Below are 11,194 nucleotides of genomic sequence, written 5' to 3'. Positions count from 1 at the left end.
AAAAGAACAAAGCTGCAGGTATCACACTCCCTGACTTCAAAATATACCACAAAGCTATGGTAATCAAAATAGCATGGTACTCACAGAAAAACAGACACACAGATCAATAGAACAGAACTGAGACCCCAGAAATAAAACCACACATCTATGGACAGCTAATCTTTGACAAAGGAGCTAAGAACATACAATGCATCTCAGTTTTATTTTGCAATAAAAAAGTTTCAAAAACAGTGAAAAGGAAACAAAAACAGTGAAAAGGAAACAGAGACTATCTGAGCATTTGTCTTCTGAAGACTGTGGAGACTGCAGATGGAAGAGAGAAAGACGAGATAACTACTTACAGAGTTAGAGCTGGACCACAGAAAAGTAACCAGTTTGGGACTGGAAGGAGTCAGATCTTAGGGGAATTTCTGAGCACTGTCCTTGGAAATGGGGACTAATAACATAGACAAGTAGGAGGAAAGAGGGCAGAAGTGTGAGGAATACATGATCTCAGAACATGAACTCTAGAATCAGTTCAGGAATCCTCCAAGGCCTCAGGGAAAAGAGTCACTTGGAAACATTGACTTCATGAATGCCCTTTACTTAGTCCGGGGCCTAGGTCACTCAGTACTACCTCAGGCTCCAGGGGAAGAAGATCCACTTCAGACCTTAGTATGGCTGTGGTGGGAGAACAGCTCTTGAGACCTGCAGGGACAGTGATAAAAGTCTTGTGAGGGACTCCCATCCTCCCATTTCAGGGACTTGGCAGACAGTGCCACTCAGACAGAACCACTCTTACATCTTATCCCCAAGATATTGCCCTCTGGCCAAAAGATTGAGAGAATGATCTGCCACCCAAAGACAAGGAAGAGGACATTACCTCCTCACCAGACAACTGAGTCTCCACATATCCTGGAATGAAAGAGAAGAAAGAAATAGAATGCCCCAATTAGGACCAGATGTTGTCATTATCCTGAGGGGTGGGGTGTGACCTCTGCAATGTCAGAGCTCCATCTCCCCTTACCCCCAGGAATGGTTCTGGCCTCAGAAAAGACTATTGCAGGTATCCCTGAGAAGTACAATCAGCCTTCCCTGCCTTATATCTTTGACATTAGGAAAAGTGGGAAGTGGGGGAAGCCATGGGGCAGGTGGCAGGGGACTCCTCAGAGGCTCATTACCTTTCTGAGCCCTGAGGTGGGTGACGATCCCCACCAGGAGGAAGATGAGCCCAAGAAGGAAGGCTGCAACTCCACTTAGCATCTTTCTCCAAGAATATTCAGACTGAGCTCCTATGAGAAACATGTATTCAAGTTAGTAAAAAGCTCCTAATATTTGGTGTAACTTCCTTAAATCCCAGATCCTGTACTGCGCACCAAATCCAATGCTATCTAGAGAAGAAACAAATTTAGAAATGGTTTGTTCAGGCCAAGGTTTGCCCCCATGCAGTTCCTGTTGCTGATTCTTGTAGCCCATAAGAATTCCCTCTAGGGGGCCGGCCCGGTGGCACAAGCAGTTAAGTGCGCGCGCTCCGCTGCGGCAGCCCTGGGTTCGCTGGGTTCGGATCCCGGGCGCGAAAGCGATTAAGTGTGCGCGCTCAGCTGCGGCGGCCTGGGGTTCGCTGGTTCAGATCCCAGGCGCTCACTGACGCACCACTTGTCAAGCCATGCTGTGGCAGCGTCCCATATAAAGTGGAGGAAGATGGGCATGGATGTTAGCCCAGGGGCAGTCTTCCTCAGCAAAAAAAGAGGAGGATTGGCAGATGTTAGTTCAAGGCCGATCTTCTTCCCCCCAAAAAAACATGCCCTCTAAACACGAAGACCAAAGTATTAGAGGATACTCGTTCCCAAAGTTGGAAGGAAGTGATGAGGTGATTAGACCTCCTTATTCCTTGGAAGATACAAGGATATATATCTAGAGGCCAGCCCACTGGCATAGTGGTTAAGTTCAGCAGGCTCCGCTTTGGCAGCCCAGGTTCCTGGGTTCAGATACGGGGCACAGACTTACACCACTCATTAAGCCATTCTTGGTGGCATCCCACATATGAAAAAGAGAGGAAGATGGGCACAGATGTTACCTCAAGGCCACTCTTCCTCAAACAAGAAGAGGAAGATTGGCAACAAGTGTTAGCTCAGGGCCACTCTTCCTCACCAAAAAAAAAAAAAGAAAGAAAAGAAAAATATCTGCCACGTTTTCTCCCACCCTAAACCAAAGACTCCAATATTTATGATTCCCTCAGATCAAGGGAAACAAAAATTAGTGTTGTGACCAAGACGATTGCAGAGGTAACACAGGCCCCGTATAGAGTCAGTATGAACCTGAGTCGGTCCCAGAGAGAACAAGAAGCTGATTCTCACTCCACTCCACAGAAACAGGGCTCAGCAGGGTGGGATTGTCACCAACTAGGTGCCTCGAGAAACTCAAAGTTTGGTTTGGAAGCAATTAACTGTTTTTCCAAGTTGTTTCTTTTCCTTTTGTGTGTTAAGGAGATGTAACCACCAGCCATCCTGAAACTGACCAAGAGCCACAAGAGCTATGCCCAAGAGCTTTGCCTTATTTTTAATGCAAAGATCTCTCCAGGAGGAGCTTAGGCCTCATTATGTGGAAGCATGTTCTCCAACTGAGCCTGTGCAAGCGAATACCCACCTCTCCCTTTTGAATATTCATTTCCCAACCAAATAAAAGTTCCTCCTTCCCTTCATTTGGGGACGCCATGACTTTGGAAATGATTCCTCATGGCCTCCTGTTGCTGCAAATACACTTTACTTTGTGAGACAACTTCCACTGTTGTAGAGTCTTATTTAACTCACCAGGAGGCAAGCCCACTTGGTTCGGTATCAGGATGATCAACAACGCAGGTGTAGGCATCTCCAAGTTCAGGAGTCATTTCCAGCATCACCATTGTCTGAAAGGTCCAGGCTCCATTCCTGATAAGGCAAGTGGACATGGCCCTTGATGCCTCCTCCAGCCCATTTCAGAACCACCTGATCTTGATGTCCCCTGGATAGAAATCTGTCACAGAACAGAGCGGTAGATTGTGGTGCTGCAGGAATGGGGTCATCTCCAGATACGCTGTCACCTCTGGTTGCACTAGGAAGGGAGAGAAAAATGAGACATTGTGAAGGAAAAAACATCAAGCCAACATAGGAGTTTCTTTAGGGACTATCTCTGCCCCAATCTCTTTCCCAGATCATCCAAGTGGAAACTGGAAATGTGGGGAAATCTCAGCCCCCAAGACTCAGCAACTGGGGATGTCGGTGCCCCCAAGGAGGATTTAGACCTTATCAGACACAATTACGCCTCCTATTTGAGAGCCCACTAGTCCATAAAGTTCCTGAGAACCTTGGAGGTCTGGGACCAAGACCACAGTGACCTGACCTGTGATGATATTGAATGAGTCACAGATGGGGACAAAACATATACACAGACTCCTCTCCTCATAACCCCTTGATCCTGAAGCAGAAAATTCCCTAACATAAAGAAGAAGAGCCATGGCCAGGTTCACATGCGGGAGATTCCTGAACCCCACCGACCTCACCTTCCACCACACCTTTTCTCCCCACAGTGAAGGGTGCACCCAGCTTGTACTTGTGTCTGAGAGCATATCCACAGCAGCTCTACTCCTCGCCAATACATCCGGCAGGTTGTTCCACAACTCAGCATCAGGCTGCCCCAGCTCCATCAATGCCATAAACATTCCCACATTGCTGTCAAAATGTGCTTACTCCTCCAAGTTAAAGATGAATCTCACCACAAAATGCACCTTTTCTGTCCCATTGTGAAGTAACAGTCAGTCTTTGCCTGAATCACAAAATCTTCTGGAAAAAAACAAAAAAAAAAGACTATGAACAGTAGGAACTAGCACCCATCTTTAGGAAACTCATACCTGGTAAATTATGCCAGACCACACGAATTTGAGAGGAGGCATTTTGCCTCAGTAAACAGACAAAAGTAGCCTCTTCTATCATGGGCCTCCCCCTGATTCCTCACATCACAGTGAAAGGAAACCTAAGGCCCATCCTACCAGGCTGGCCGAACAGGAGACATGTAACCCAGAGAAGCAAGCCAAAGAGAGTCCCAAGAGACATAAACGTTCATTCAATAAGTATTTATTCATTCATTCATTCAACAAACATTGTTGATTGTGTTTTGTCAGACACTGTGCTAGGTTTCTCCAAGCCAAGGTTTCAGAAGCCAAAAGTTTTAACTTTATTATCAAGTCAAAAATATCCATCCCCATGTGAAATAATTCAATAGTACTCTTGCCCTTAGCAGGTTCATTCTATACGTTCCTTCTGGAGTAAAGTGAAGGAGTGATGGAGGTGGGGCAAAAAAATGCAAAGTAGGCACATATTAGTTGTGAAAAGAATTCCCCTTCTACCTTCCACTTACTATGGGTTTTCCCCAGAAATTTCTGTTGGACCCTTTCCTTTGAAGTCTTAGAAACCTCATCCCCTCCATTGGCTCTAGCGAAGTAACAAGCTCATCGCCTGTTGGTGTTATGTAAAATAATATTAATCCTTGGCTTGAAGATGTCTTTGGTCATCAGCAGCAGCAGCAGCAGCAGCTCTATACCTAAGTGAAAATTAGTAAAGGTAAACCTCATTTTAAACGGAGTCAGGAGGCCAGAAGGAGGAACTCCCACACACCACCACTCCAGGTCAATTACAGGAAAGATAGCCAATTACAGATCCCAAAAGTAGTTCTCAACAGGAAAGAACCTTTAATTACAGGAAGAAACATACATTATATTGCAAAGAGAAATTGACTAACTCAACAACTCAGCCAATGAGAAACCATCACCACTCTGAACTCTTGCTTTTCTCCAGTGGACTTTACTTCAATAAAACCTCTCCCAATTTCCTCCATTTTCTCTGTAATATAATGTTCCTCTCCCTTGTTTATTAGATTTGCCTACGTTCCATCATAGCATGCACATCCTGAATTGAAATTCTTTGGCTATTCCCAAATAAATTTGTTTCTCTAGTAAACTAACTGGTTGTTTTATCTTTAAGGTCAACACCCACAATTCCAGTAGTTATAACAATAGGGTGATGTGAAACATAAGGTTAGCTTAAACCTTCTTTTGGGGCTTTAATATTAAACATTGCCACTGAAAATGGAATAAAAAGAATCCAATTCCAGGGGGCCAGCCAGGTGGCTCAAGCGGTTAAGTGCACGTGCTCTGCTGCGGTAGCCCAGGGTTCGCCCGTTCGGATCCCGGGCGCACACCGACGCACCGTTTGGCAAGCCATGCTGTGGTGGCGTCCCATATAAAGTGGAGGAAGATGGGCACAGATGTTAGCCCAGGGCCAGTCTTCCTTAGCAAAAAAAGAGGAGGATTGGCAGCTGTTAGCACAGGCTGATCTCCTCACACACAGAAAAAAAATCCAATTCCATTGTCCATTATGATTTTCTACTTACAAAGTACCTTACTCATGGCATTAGTGATTAGTTTCAGCTACATATTATTTTCATACAATGTACCTCATTTATAATCTGCTCATGTTCTCCAAAGTAATTTAATTTTCTAAAGTTGTTTAATCAGTGCTCCTAGGTAGGTAAAAAAAATTTTAAAAAGTATGATTCTTATTTGTAGAGCACACAATGTGCTACGGTCTGAATAAATGCCCCCCACCCCCAAAGTCATATGTTGAAATTTAACTCCCAAAGGTGATGGTATTAGTAGGTGGTGCCTCTGGGAGATGCTTAGGTCATGAGCAGGGAGCCCTCATGGAGGGGATTAGTGCTCTTATCTAAAAGGCTCCAGACAGATCCCTAGCCCCTTCCACCGTGTGAGGACAAAAGAGAAGGTGCCAGCTCTGAACCATGAAGAGAGCCTTCACCAGAACATGACCGTGCTGGTGCCTTCCAGCCTCCAGAACTGTGAGAAATAAATACCCAGTTTGTGGCATTTTGTTATAGCAGCCCGAATAGACTAAGACAGTGATATTTGTCTCAGATTTGAAGATCTGGAAAATTTTAGGAGACAAATTGGTGAATGACCCTGGGTTAGGTCATAGTTGATTTGAGTCCTAGTTCTATCTTCAGTAGTTTTACATAGAAACAGGCACTTACCCTCCCTGACTTGCTTCCCATTGATAAAGACACTGACATAGAGCCCAAAGCACAGTGTTAAGTGAGAAAAGAAACAGACTGTGATTAAACACATAATGAAATTTATTAAAAATTAAAAATACACACAGAAAAACAATGCTACATATTTTTTAAGGCCACCCACATACTTAAACACATACCAGACACATTAGAATGTGTATCTATGGAATAGAGACAAGGGAAGAAGGGACCGAGTCCTTGTTCTGACAAATGATTACAATGTGCTGTGAATTCATTGGGTAAGATTAACGTGATTGTATACACTTTAGAACAACAATAATAAAAGGAAATTCAAATGAGTTAATAATGCAAGTTGGTCAGGAAAGATCTCCCTAAAGAAATGGCATGTAAGTTGAGACTTGAAGGATAACTGTAACTGATCTTGAGTTGTAAATTCGCATTCATTTCTAAGTTCAGAGGCCTCCTCCAGGAACTACTGACTGATCATAAGGATGGTAGCATCCTCCTGGGTCAGCGGTACTTATCTCTCACCCAGTAGCTGATATCAGAAGAGGTTCTAACCTCCAATTCTCTATTCCCTCTTACAGTCTAAGTCAGAAAATAATTATTTTTTATTCAGATCCGTGTCAGATTTAAGATCTGGGCTGATTTTTTTTAATTTGTGTTGATTGATGGACATTATAAGCTCAGAGAGGTTTCTGTTCTCTAAAAACAATTGTCTTCTCCCACCCACCATCCCCCCAGGTTTGTTCCTCTTTTCTATTTAATGAGACTTTGACATTCAAAGAGATTCTGTTTTTAGCACTATATATATGCTTTTCTGATGATAAATATGTCTTCATGGTGTAATACCACTTCATGTTTGCTTAGCCTGTCTCCTCAGCCAGAAAATAACAGCACTAAACACATGTAACCAGTAACCTGAGAACAGGGATAATGCATTCAAATTCTCTTATTTCTCAAAATATCTTGGTACAATTCTGACCATATAATAGGGGCTTAATAAACGCCAAATGAAGCAACCTTTGTTCCCAATTACTTTTGTCCACATAGACCCCAGTTGGATAAATATAGAAATAGTCACAATCTTCAGAGCAAATTCTGGCTGAAGAACTGGAGCTGTTTCCAGTTGGCCTCCATGTTTTCCAGTTCTCCAGACTGACGTTGATGCAATAAGGACTCTAAGCAAAACAAAATGTTTCCCTCCCTCCTGCCTCCCTACTCCTTGAATCTGCCCATTGTGTGTGGTAAAGAGGGAAGAAATATTTTTCTGTCAAAGGGAAGAACACTCTTCGAAGGCAGAAGCCATTTCCAGGATGATTTGTAGTCTAGACCTAGAGGGAAAGCCTCCCTTTCTCATGCTAATTATTGCATACACATCTCAAAAAATTCACTCCGTTCTTATCTGGAGAGTCTCTGCCTTGAGTCATGAAGGAATCCAGCCTGATTAGATTCACTAACAGAGCCATCACCCAGGGAACCCACCCAGAACTCATTCTAGAAGGAAAAAAAATGAGACAGTAAAATCGTCAGCCTCTTCAGAATGGGGCCTGCTCTCACACAACTCCATCAAAAAATATTTATTAAGAATATAGTTACCTGTCTAGCCTCTCCAGGACTGGAAACTCCACATATTGATAACCAATCAGGATAGAGGAGTTGTGCATCATTAGATGCTGGGTAGAATACTCTCATAAAGTTGTGTTGTACCACTCAAGAATTGTTTACCTGGGGCTGGCCCAGTGGCCCAGTGGTTAAGTACGCACACTGCACTTCGGTGGCCGGGGTTCACAGGTTCGGATCCCGGGTGCACACCGATGCATCGCTTGTCAGGCCATGCTGTGGCAGCGTCCCATATAAAGCTGAGGAAGATGGGCACAGATGTTAGCCCACGGCCAATCTTCCTCAGCAAAAAAAGAAGACGACTGTTATCGGATGTTAGCTCAGGGCTAATCTTCCTCACAAAGAAAAAAAAAAGAATTGTTTACCTGCAGAATCACTGACAGTAATTTAGGTATGTGGAAAATGGGCTGGGAGAAAAAAAAATACTCTACACAGTATGTGGTCCTAGGAGAACTAAGCAGATTGTTTATTATGTATCCTGCTACCCTCATTTAGGACTGTCCCTGCCCTGTTCTGACAAGTAGGTCTCCCTTCCTATGGAGTGGTTGACATTACCAATGGAGAATGTGGTGGTAAAAAAGAAAGTAGACAGCATTCTAAGCATATGCCAAAGGAGGAGTTAGTGAAGGGATTATCAGAGAAGAAGTATAAGAGATTGAGAATTAGCCGGAGAGTATGATTTCCTGTAAACTAGGAGAGGACCACAAAAAAGAAAAAAAAGAACATGGAAAGAGGATTCTCAAAAGAATAAATTGCTGCAAAAATGTTCAAGAGGACAAAATATAAAAGCATTAATGTGTTTTTTAGTTAGTGGGGCACCAACAACCTTCAATGGGACATACAGTGTTAAGGTAGAAGCTATATTTCAAAGAGTAAAGAGTGAATTGGGAATGAAGGCAGCAGATGTAAACAGTCCTCCAAGAATTTTGGAAGTGAAAACAAGGGAAAAGATGAGACTCTCACTTGAGAGAAGAGCAACACTAAGACAAAGTTACTTTTTTTTTTTTTATGTCATAATAGTTATAACATGGTGAGATTTCAGGTGAACATTGTGATTTGTCAGTCACCATATAAATGTGCCTCTTCATCCCTTGTGCCCACGCCCCATTCTCTTCCCCCTAGTAACCACCAAACTGTTCTCTCTCTCTGTGTGTTAGTTTATATTCTATATACAAGTGAAATCACACAGTGTTTGTCTTTCTCTGTCTGGCTTATTTCACTTAACATAATACCCTCCAGGTCTATCCATGTTGTTGCAAATGGGACAATTTTGTCTTTTTTATGGCTGACTAGTATTCCATGGTGTATATATATACCACATCTTCTATATCCAATCATCAGTCGAGGGACGCTTGGGTTGCTTCCACTTCTTGGATATAGCGAATAATGCTGCAATGAACATAGGGGTGCATAAGCTTCTTTGGATTGTTGATTTCAAATTCTTTGGATAAACACCCAGTAGTGGGATAGCTGAATCATAAGGTATTTCTATTTTTGATTTTTTGAGGAATCTCCATACTGTTTTCCATAGAGGCTGCACCAGTTTGCACTCCCACCAGCAGTGAATGAGGGTTCCCTTTTCTCCACGTCCTCTCCAACATTTGTTATTTTTTGTCTTGGTGATTATAGCCATCCTAACGAGTGTAATATTGTGTAATGTAAGGTCATATCTTAGTGTGGTTTTGATTTGCATTTCCCTGATGATTAGTAATGTTTACATCTTTCCATATGCCTATTGGCCATCTGTATATCTTCCTTGGAAAAATGTCTGTTCATATCCTCTGCCCATTTTTTGATTGGGTTATCTGTTTTTTTGGTCTTCAGTTGTGTGAGTTCTTTATATATTATGGAGATTAACTCCTTGTCAGATATATGATTTCCAAATATCTTCTCCCAGCTGATGGGTTGTCTTTTCATTTTGATCCTGGTTTCCTTTGCCTTGCAGAAGCTCTTTATTCTTATGAAGTCCCATTTGTTTATTTTTTCTTTTGTTTCCCCTATCCAAAAGACATGAAATTCCAAAAGGTCCCTTTATGACCAATGATGAATAGTGTACTGCCTATATTTTCTTCCAAGAGTTTTATGGTTTCAGGTCTTACCTTCAAGTCTTTGATCCATTTTCAGTTAATTTTTGTGTATGGCAAAAGATAATGGTCTACTTTCATTCTTTTGCATGTGGCTGTCCGGTTTTCCCAGCACCATTTATTAAAGAGACTTTCCTTTCTCCATTCTATGTTCTTAGCTCTTTTGTCGGAGATTAGCTGTCCATATATGTGTGGTTTTATTTCTGGACTGTCAATTCTGTTCCATTGATCTGTATGTCTCTTTTTGTACCAGTACCATGCTGTTTTGGTTATTATAGCTTTGTAGTATATTTTGAAGTCAGGGGTTGTGATGCCTCCAGCTTTGTTCTTTTTTGTCAGGAATGCTTTGGCTATTCGGGGTCTTTTGTTGCCCCATTTGAATTTTAGGATGCTTTGTTCTATTTCCATGAAGAACACCATTGAGATTCCGATTGGGATTACATTGAATCTGTAGATTGCTTTAGGTGGTATGGACATTTTAACTATGTTTATTCTTCCAATCCATGTGCATGGGATATCTCTCCATTTCTTTATGTCTTCATCGATTTCTTTCAATAATGTCTTATAGTTTTCATTGTATAGGTCTTTCACCTCCTTGGTTAAATTTATTCCTAGATATTTCATTGTTTTTGTTGCAATTGTGAATGGGATTGTATTTTTGAGTTCTCTTTCTGTTAGTTCATTATTAGCTTATAGAAATGCAACTGATTTTTGTAAGTTGATTTTGTACCCTGCAACTTTGCTGTAGTTGTTGATTATTTCTAGGAGTTTTCTGATGGATTCTTTAGGGTTTTCTATATATAAAATCATGCCATCTGCAAACAACGAGAGTTTCACTTCTTCATTGCTTATTTGGATTCCTTTTACTCCTTATTCTTGCCTAATTGCTCTCGCCAAAACCTCCGGTACTATGTTGAATAAAAGTGGTGAGTGGGCACCCTTGTCTTGTTCCTGTTCTTAGAGAGATGGCTTTCAGTTTTTCCCTGTTAAGTTTGATGTTGGCTGTGGGTTTGTCATATATGGCCTTTATTATGCTTAGGTAATTTCCTTCTATAGCTATTTTGTTGAGAGTTTTTATCATAAATGGATGTTGGATCTTGTCAAATGCTTTCTCTGCATCTATTGAGATGATCATGTGGTTTTTATTCCTTGTTTCGTTAATGTGGTGTATCATATTGATTGATTTGCAGATATTAACCATCCCTGTGTCCCTGGTATAAATCCCACTTGATCATGGTGTATGATCTTTCTTTGTGTGTGTGTGTGTGTGTGTGTGTGTGTGTGTGTGTGTGGAAGATCAGCCCTGAGCTAACATCCATGCCAATCCTCCTCTTTTTGCTGAGGAAGACCGGCTCTGAGCTAACATCTATTGCCAATCCTCCTCCTTTTTTTCCCTTTTACTCCCCAAAGCCCCAGTAGATAGTTGTATG

At 42.0% G+C, this 11,194-nt stretch overlaps 1 pseudogene; it reads right to left on the bottom strand.

Moving 5' to 3' along the window:
- Window positions 1-651: 651 nt before the first annotated feature.
- On the bottom strand, window positions 652-7,553 carry LOC131413289 (patr class II histocompatibility antigen, DO beta chain-like; annotated as a pseudogene).
- Window positions 7,554-11,194: the final 3,641 nt, after the last annotated feature.

Source organism: Diceros bicornis, chromosome 14 (genome assembly GCF_020826845.1).
Source record: "Diceros bicornis minor isolate mBicDic1 chromosome 14, mDicBic1.mat.cur, whole genome shotgun sequence".
Classification (NCBI taxonomy): domain Eukaryota; kingdom Metazoa; phylum Chordata; class Mammalia; order Perissodactyla; family Rhinocerotidae; genus Diceros; species Diceros bicornis.
The sequence above is the reverse complement of the archived record's forward strand: the minus strand, read 5'-3'. Positions and strand labels throughout refer to the sequence as shown.